Here is an 8,359-nt window from a genome sequence, read left to right on the forward strand (position 1 = left end):
TTTCTGAAAAATGAATGTGTTTCTTTTTCCTTCCCCCAAAGGAGACCCTCTGTGTGGCTCTGGCTAATTGAAATTCCTGGGCATTTGCATGTTAGTTAATTAGACTTCTATTGAAAACAATTGGCTATAATAATATACTGAATATCGTAGTTGGTCTAGAGACAAAAAGTTTCTTCTAACCCAGAAGTTATAAAGAAAAATACTCTTTTCTCCTGTCTCCTTTTTTTGGGGGGAGGGTGGGATTACAAAAGATGGGAGACTCTGCTGGGAAAAACATGGGGGAATAAACTTCTTTCAGAAAAGAGAAATAAAAAATGATTTTATAGTGAGCATTTCAAAATCAATTTAAAATATAAAAGTGCATAGTGTATATTTTCGCAAGTTCATAAAATGCAGTAGTAATAGCACGTTTAGGAACAGCTTATCTATTCATTCTTAGATTCATGTAGTCAAATATTTGTGGGGTATCCTGGTACCCAGCACTGTTCCAGGGCTGGGGATATGGCTCTGTACCAAGGAGAGCTCTTGTTCTCATGGAGTTTCCATTCTAGTTACACCTATTACTAATTTATTTTTATTATAACTGTTTTTAAAATTTTAAGGGGGGGGTCAGTGAATTAGAGAACCATAAAGAATTCATGACATCTCTGGTTTTTTTTGTTGTGAAAAGCTCATAAAGACAGTGTGAATTAAAGCAGTACAAGGAGACCTTTTTTCTTGCCCTCCTAGTAAGCATATATTTTACGCTACTTTGAGTTGATATTGTTGGCACCATTACCTGATTACTTATGTGAATTGTGCTTAATCATTTAATTGTGAATGTAGTGGTACAAAATGAACTTTCAGCAATTATTTACATAAAAGAACTAATTATAACATTATTTTCCAAAGTATTGCGTGGGACACTTGTCCCAAGACGTAGACCACAAAAATAAAGGAAATCTGTGCACACGTAAGGTTAGAGCTACTTACTCAAAATCAACATGAGCATGTAAAAACATCCAGAATATTCTGCATTGGAGAAACTCCTTAATTTTGTTTAAACCAGCATTTCCCCCCTTTATACTGAGAATCTTTTTTGCATGTGACACTTTTTACCTCCTAGTTTGCTGGAATGCTGTTTTTAGAGCAATACAAAAGGATTTCTGGGGCTTTTCTGCTAGGGCTTACTCTCTTCTCTTTGTCCTGCAAAAGGGCAAGGTAGCATATTGTCATCTCTGAGGTCCTTGGGTGTTGAGGCTGTCTGCTTGCTCTTCACTGAGTTTCCTTTGACCCTGGCCCAACCCCCAGCCTCAAGCTGGAAAGTCAGTGCAGGGAAGCCATGAGCAGAGCATTGGGCATCTCCCTTTGGAGTCTCAGATATCTTCTGACCCAGCAGAGCTGGACTCTAATCACTGGGCTACACTTCGAATTATAGCATTCTCAAGACTTCAGCAAAAACAAGGAAGTCCTTGGCAAGTGGTGGAAGTTGGGAAATTTTGTTTTCAAAATTTTTCCTCAGCTCTTCCCATGTCTGTGTACGGCTGCCAAAGAACTTTTGGTTTATTTGTTTGCTTCTTGGATTTTATGATTTTGACTCATTAGTAATAAAATATATCAAAAATTAGTGATCGCTTCAAGCCAAGAGTAATGCTTGTTCATCCTCAGCTAAACCTATTGGATTTTCTCTGCTTTACCTGGTCTTATGTTGTAAAAATACTTTTTTAAAAAACTTTGGAGAGCAAAAACACTTGGGCTGGGGCCCATATGAGCCCATATTCTGATTTTTTCGCATATGCAGTTGATGTCAGGGCATAGCCTGAGTGTGGTGTTGCCCTGTTCCCTGCCTTTTAATGGAATTTGATGAGAAATGGGTTCTTGGCCGCATGGGTCTAAAGCGCATAGTGAGGGTTCAGCTGCATACATCCTGCACACTCCACATCCCCTTCAACTTACACCCATATTCCTGTGGGGATTAAGCCAAGTAAAATGAGGAAAACCAGTCTATAAAACTCTCATGGTGAAAAACTGCCAAATATGGTCTCCATCAGATTACTTAATATGTGTCTTTTTTCTTTAATGCTGTTGAGATGATAATATTAGGTGTATCATTTACCAAACACTTATTGGATTCCAGATACCATGCTAATCTCTCATTTCATCCTCACAGCAGTCAAAATAGCTAAGTATGAGTATGATAATTTCTGCTCTTAGGATGAGCAACCGTGGACTCTGAGAGGTGTATTTAAGCTTCTGGGATGCAGGAGCAGAGTTAAGGCCTGCCTTAATGTCCTGCTGTTGGTGACCGGCATTTTAGGTAGTAGACTTTTGTTCACATCTTTCTGTGCTTCTCAGAATAATCCAGAAAAGGCACATGATGGGAGCTGCTAAATGATTTATCGTATGTTACTCTGGAGAAGGCTACTTTAAAGCAAGTTTCCTTTAAATAGCAAGCTCCTGGTCCTTTGAAATAAGCTCCTATTTACTTGGATGTATCTTATGCATGTTGATAATAAGCATTTTAAACAGGTAGGTGTGCTTCCATGGAGACATGTTCTGTCTCAGCGTTCTCTAGGGACCTTGTTATGATAAGGCAATGAACGAGTTTCTAGCATGAGCTGTTTCCATCGCACCCCCTGAGCTGGAGCTCAAGGGAGCTCAGTGACTATTGAGCATTGCTGATTGCATCAGATATATTATCTCCTTTAATCCTCATGGCTGCCCTTGGCATTATTACAGAAGAGGAAACTGAGGTACAGAGAGGTTAAGGCACACCCAGCTGGATGACTAGTAAATGATCCAACCAGGATCGGACATCTTCCTCTTAACTGCTGTGCTGTTGCTTTCCCTAAATGCAACGGTTTGTCTCATAAATCCTAATGCATCTCCTCGCAAATGTGGACTTGTTTAACGCTAAAGGGAGTCAGAACAGAGAGGCCAGCAGTTCACATTGGGTGGCCTGTGTATTGGGGGTGGGGTGGGGGGGGTGTTGCGCTTTGGAGTCACAGATACTTAATCTATGTTAAGTCTCATGACTGCTCATCTCTGAAATTGGAGAGTGGTTCTTGTCCTTTGTCTAACTTCTAGGAAAATTGTATGGGGAAGAAGAAGCTGCCAGCAGATGAAGGGGTTTAATTAGATTTGTACTTTATATCCAACATACCTATAAAAAGATTTGTGCATCTACAAGGAGTTATGACTTTTTAGCCAAGTTTATAATTATGCCATTATGAAGATACATGTTTTACATGGGACTCCTGAACTTTTACAAATAAAGGAAAATGAGAAGGATAAATTTGTTTGCTGGAGATAAAGTAAACATTATGGGCCCATTATGGGGATGCATTTCTGTATTTTATAATCTCCATAGAAAAAATTATTTCATATATAAATATAACCCAATAAAAATAAATCTGTGAAGTGGTTACACATAATGGAAAGTATTTTAACCACAAGGAACGGCCCATCTGTACAATCAGTCTCCTTTGTTTTTATTCTTCTTCAGAAAATCTCTTCATCAATTCCCTTGTTAGTCAGGAATGAATCTACCTGCCTCTTGAAATAGTTTTTTGCCTGTTTTCATAGCAGCTTTGAGCTTCTTCAGTTACTTTAGCTGTGGTACATAAACATTAGTTGAAATTGTGTGGTAAATCTTCACTCATATGACTACAGGATTATTCTGTTTTCAGATGGTGTGCAATGATTGAGAAGATGAAATGGAAAGGAAAAAGAAGCACTGTATTAGATGGGATTCTGTTGGTTACAGTAACACACTCACTCTATCTAGCATAAGTGAAAGGGAGATTTATAACAGGGCTATAGAGTATCTTAGGGACCCAAAGGCAGGGGTGACATGGCCCTCGGGAATGAATGGGAGCTGATTCAAGGAAGGTTAACTCTCTACCCAGTGTTCACTGAGAGCACATGTGTGCACAAATGTCAGTAAAGTCAGGGAGGAAAAATTGATGGAGAAGGAGAGTGGACATTGATGTCGTATATTCCTTAACTTCAACGTGAGATTTTAAAAGTGAAGTAGCTCCATTGTATTTAGAAAAATAATGATTGTTCATTTTATGAAATTCAAACAGCATAAGAAGTAAAAATCATCTAACATTTTGATAACCAGAATCATAACTATTTTGATAAACATCCTTCTAGACATCTCTCTGGACATCCAAGAATACACACACTCAAATGAATCATACTGCATGTGGTCATTTACCTATTTTATATATAATGGATATCTTTTCATATCAATAAATATAGACCTCCAAAATTGTTTTCAATGTCTATGTGGCTCACTCAACATGCCTCATATCTGTGGGCCTTTAGGGGCATTTATCCTCCTTCCTTCATAATTACAAACAAGGCCATGTGTATCTATCTCTCTGCTTTCCTAATTATCTACCTTGAGTGAATTCTTAGAAGTACGATTGCTGGATCAAAGGGCATACCAACTTATACGCTGACATCATCTCCCAGGTGGCTACAGAATGACGTTTCCAATTTATATTCCCTTCATGAAACTGCCCATATCATTGGCTATTTGTTGTTGGTCTTTGTCATCTTTACCAGTCTGATAGGTACAAATAAGGTCTCCATTTTCTTACATTACTAGTTTTTTTTTTTTTGTTTTTTGAGACGGAGTCTCGCTCTGCCACCCAGGCTGGAGTGCAGTGGCGCGATCTCAGTTTACTGCAAGCTCCACCTCCTGGGTTCATGCTATTCTCCTGCCTCAGCCTCCCAAGTAGCTGGGACTACAGGCGCCCGCCACCACGCCCGGCTAATTTTTTGTATTTTTAGTAGAGATGGGGTTTCAGTGTGTTAGCTGGTCTCGATATCCTGACCTCATGATCTGCCAGCCTTGGCCTCCCAAAAGTGCTGGGATTACAGGCGTGAGCCACTGCGTCTGGCCTAAAATTACATATTTTTATTGTTAGTATAGTTGTTATATTTTCGTATGTTTCTTGCTGTTATATTTTTTAAGACTCTTATGAAAAATTTAATTTTCTTTATCCATTTTGAAGGGAGTATTAATTTTCTTGTTTATTTTTAAGACTATCTTAGTCTGTTTTTGTTACTATAAAGAAATACGGGTGCAGTGGCTCACGTGTGTAATCCCAGCACTTTGGGAGAACCAGGTGGATGGATCACCTTAGGTCAGGAGTTCGAGACCAGCCTGGCCAACATAGTAAAACCCCGTCTCTACTAAAAATACAAAAATTAGCTGGGTGTGGTGATGGACGCCGGTAACCCTAGCTACTCAGGAGGCTGAAGCAGGAGAATTGCTTGAACCTGTGAGGCAGAGGTTACAGTGAGCTGAGATTGTGCAATTGCATTCCAGCCTGGGCAATAAGAGGGAGACTCTGTCTTAAAAAATATATATATATATTTGTATATATATGATATAAATATAAATATAAATATATATATATATATATGAGATAGGAAAGGGCTTTTTAAGAATGACACCACAATATAAAGTATAAATAGGAAGTATAAAGGACTGAGACATGTAGCTAGTAACAATTTTTTTAATCTAAAATTTTTGAATGGCAAAAATAGAACAGAAATTTTAAAAACGATACTTTTGTCAAAAAATAAAATAAGGCCGGGTGTGGTGGCTCACGCCTGTAGTCCCAGCACTTTGGGAGGCCAAGGCGGGCGGATAACAAGGTCAGGAGATGGAAACCATCCTGACGAACACAGTGAAACCCCGTCTCTACTGAAAATACAAAAAAATTAGCCAGGCGTGGTGGCGGGCACCTGTAGTCCCAGCTTCTAGGGAGGCTGAGGCAGGAGAATGGCGTGAACCCGGGAGGCGATGGAGCTTGCAGTGAGCAGAGATCGCGCCGCTGCACTCCAGCCTGGGCGACAGAGCGAGACTCCGTCTCAAAAAAAAAAATCAAATAAAATAAAAAAAGGAACCTTTTGAGTTTATTGTTCCATAGGTAGGGAGAGAGAGATGTAGAGTTTTCTTCTCTTAAATGCTAACCAACACCGTTTGTTAACTAGTCTGCCGTACACCCAGATTTGATTGCACGTACTTGGGACTGTTTCATATGAATCCTTCGTTCTGTATCTGGATGTTTATTCTGTTTCCTAGATATGTGTGCATGTTCTCACGCAGGCGCCTGTTCGTTAACTGTGGCTAGGCCATTTTGTTGATTTCTACAATTGCTTATAGCGCTTCTCTGCTTCAAATTGGGTTTCCACAGAGCAAGTTCCCAGTGCCTTAGAGAACCAGGAGCCACATGGGAACAGCAAAATCAAGAAGGGACACTTCACAGATGTGTTAGAGGAACTAAACAGGAAAAAAAAGAAGACAAGAGCGCCTCGTGTAAACTAATTTTAAAAAGAAGCAGAGTGCAGTGCCTGAGATTTTTGTTTCCGACCTTGAGGGAGGTGGATGTGTCTGTATTTGGTTTTTGTTTAAATTCAAAGCCATTAAAGCATTCCTACCACAAGAAGAAAATGTGTTTTGTCTCTTTGCCAGCAGTAACATGATTTTGGTCTTCAAAATAAGTGTCTTGGGACCTGAATTCCCTGTGGGTAAAGAAAATTCCCATCCCACGTGTTGTGGCGGAAATTCATTGTTTCCTGAGTTATTTCCTTTCATGCTTAGTGTGGGGGAAATGACCAGATGTATAGATTGAGATTCTTTTTCAAAAACATTACTTGATTCTGATGATTTTTATTATTATTTTAGGTGCTGCAGGAGGCTTCTCACATGCTTCAGGATATATTCAGGGAAATCCACTCTTAATAGAAACTGAGAATTTAAGGTAAGTCTTTTAGCAAAGATACTTTATTCTCATCAATTGGCCAACCCCCTGCATTGGTATAGTTTTATAAAATGTTAAAACTGCTGTCTGTTATGCTGTCTCATTTGATCTTCCTGTGGTTCTGCGAGGCAGGTGTATAGAGTGCCCGAGTGCCCGGTCCTAATATTCCCATTCCTGTCTGATTTTTCCTCCTGGTACTTTGGTGAGGTGATGATAGGGGCCCAGAGGAGGAGCTGAGTAGCGGTTTTTTTTTTTTTTTTTTTTTTTTTTTTAAATCATATTGGACCTTATAGTGTGAATTCTCATTCATTCACCCTGGTTTGCTTCATAAATCTTCTCTTAGGGTGGTTTAAGGGGGTAAGTGCTGGGTAAGGAATTAATGCAGAAACTTCTAATGGTCTTTTTGTCTTTTTTTTTTAACTTTTATTTTAAGTTCGGGGTACACATGCAGGTTTGTTTCGTAGGTAAACTTGTGTCATGGGAGTTCGTTGTACAGATTATTTCATCACCGATCTATTAAGTCTAGTGTCCATTAGTTATTTTTCCTGATCCTCTCCGTCTTCCCACCCTCCACGCCCCAGTAGGCCCCAGTGTGTGTTGTTCTTCTCTCTTGCCCTTTGTTTCTGTGTGTGCTCATCATTTAGCTCACATTTATAAGTGAGAATATGCAGTATTTGGTTTTCTGCATTAGTTTGCTGAGAATAATGGCCTCCAGCCCCATCCGTGTTCCTGCAAAGGATATGATCTTGTTCTTTTTTATGGCTGCATCGTATTCCATGGTGTATATGTACCACATTTTCTTTATCTAGTCTGTCATTGATATCTCCGGTAGTCTTTGAACTGAAACTGGCTGGTAGTCCTGGAGCCCTCCATGGTTGGGAAACAATTGTCTAGCATGAGATAAAGTAAACTTTGGTTGTAGATTGTTGTTTTCCTTCTTTGGTTGTCCTGGGAGAGTTGTATGATCCCAAGTAGTGTGTATGAAGTATCCTGGGCAGAGACACAGAGTTCTTCTGCCAGTCTTAGTTGATGCTCTTACTCAGTAGCTGTATCGTGGCACACCCCAGATGTATCAGTTCTGTTCCTGACCAGCTGCAGAACTTGGGACAGTTAGTTAATCTTGGTGTCCTTCTCTTCAGGTGTAAATTGGCCTAACCTGGTCATGTCTATACTTTCAAATTTTGTGGAATAGGAAAAACGATTTCAGGACCTATTTCTAATTTTTTTTTGGCTGTATATAAAGAAAGTTGATGATTAAAGCTGGATAAGTAATGAGGGTTCACTATATATTTACATACTGTTCTTTGTATTTTGTGTGTGGAATTTTTAATAATCAAAGGTTTTATTTCACAAAATAACTACCATCTACTAACATAATTTCGCTGAAGAGAAAATAATACTAAAAGAATAGGATTATTCCTAAATTTGTCCTTAGATTGTACATATTTAGCATTATGAAAGTGCTGTTTATTTCCTATGTCTTCCTTGTTTTTCTGTAGTCCAGTGACTAGCAGCCATAGACTAACCAAAATTGGTCTGAGAACTGGTGTTTGGGAAATACTGGGGCACATGACTGCTGAGGGCCCTTCTGTCTC

The 8,359-nt window shown here is 39.3% G+C and overlaps 1 long non-coding RNA gene across 1 annotated transcript in view; it reads left to right on the forward strand.

The window, feature by feature from the left end:
- Positions 1–7,019, forward strand: part of LOC116275802 — a 162,987-nt gene extending 155,968 nt beyond the window's left edge. The window contains exon 3 of the long non-coding RNA XR_004185135.1: positions 6,689–7,019. This is a non-coding gene — a long non-coding RNA (uncharacterized LOC116275802). The remainder of the gene's footprint in view (positions 1–6,688) is intronic.
- Positions 7,020–8,359: the final 1,340 nt, after the last annotated feature.

The sequence above is a fragment of the Papio anubis genome, chromosome 7 (assembly GCF_008728515.1).
Source record: "Papio anubis isolate 15944 chromosome 7, Panubis1.0, whole genome shotgun sequence".
NCBI lineage: Eukaryota > Metazoa > Chordata > Mammalia > Primates > Cercopithecidae > Papio > Papio anubis.